Source organism: Neomonachus schauinslandi, chromosome 1 (assembly GCF_002201575.2).
Source record: "Neomonachus schauinslandi chromosome 1, ASM220157v2, whole genome shotgun sequence".
NCBI classification, from domain to species: Eukaryota; Metazoa; Chordata; class Mammalia; order Carnivora; family Phocidae; genus Neomonachus; species Neomonachus schauinslandi.
Genome location: NC_058403.1, coordinates 169,073,320 through 169,074,250, shown reverse-complemented (window position 1 = coordinate 169,074,250; position 931 = coordinate 169,073,320).

Here is a 931-nt window from a genome sequence, read left to right as displayed (position 1 = left end):
AACCTCACTGATTACAATTCCCTGAGTTCAATTTTCAAGGAGGCATATTATGATTGATTTCACCATGGGCTAACAGAGAAGGAAAATCCACTGGGTCTTCCCATTGTGTCAACTTGGTCTCACTGTGAAGCTCCATTTATTCCAGCAGACAGGTACTTGACCTTCACAGGTCCTTAGAACACTTAGCATTCTGCCTAACACCTCCAGCAAAGGCATTTCACCTGAGGACCTCAGCACTGTGAGAGAACCCAGATTCACAAGTGTGCTCCAGGGGGATTTCAAAACAAACCTGCAGAAAAGGGGGGAGGATGAAAGAGGGGAAAGAAATAAGGCAGGAAGGAGGGCAGCGGCGAAAACATGCAGAAATAAAGAGATAATGTGATGATGGAAGAAGGAGCAAAAAGGAGGGAGCTCTCAGAGACTAAGAAAGAGGCGAAGGAAAAATGGAGATGGGAAGCTACACTCTAAGGAAAGATGGAGAGTGATGGTGCCTCCAGTAGAGACTGGGGAGGGAAAAGTTAAATGGAGAAGTCTGTACCATACGCCAATCTTCTACATGTAATTAACACTGTCAGCATATGAAAAACCAGAAGAGCGAAGTTGGTAGTTATGGATAGCACCGACTCTTGGAAGATCAGAAATCAAGACCCACATCAACCATCTATCTACTCTCTCATATTACACGTGAATAATCCAAGACCTAGGGAATGGGAGTTTCTTAATTCAGCTAGGAGTTGATTAGTCCTAGAGTGGAGATAATAAATGCCTTATCTTTTTTTTAAAAGATTTTATTTATTTGACAGAGAGAGAGATAGCGAGAGCAGGAACACAAGCTGGGGGAGTGGGAGAGGGAGAAGCAGGCTTCCTGCCAAGCAGGGAGCCTGATGTGGGGCTCGATCACAGGACCCCGGGATCATGACCTGAGCCGAAG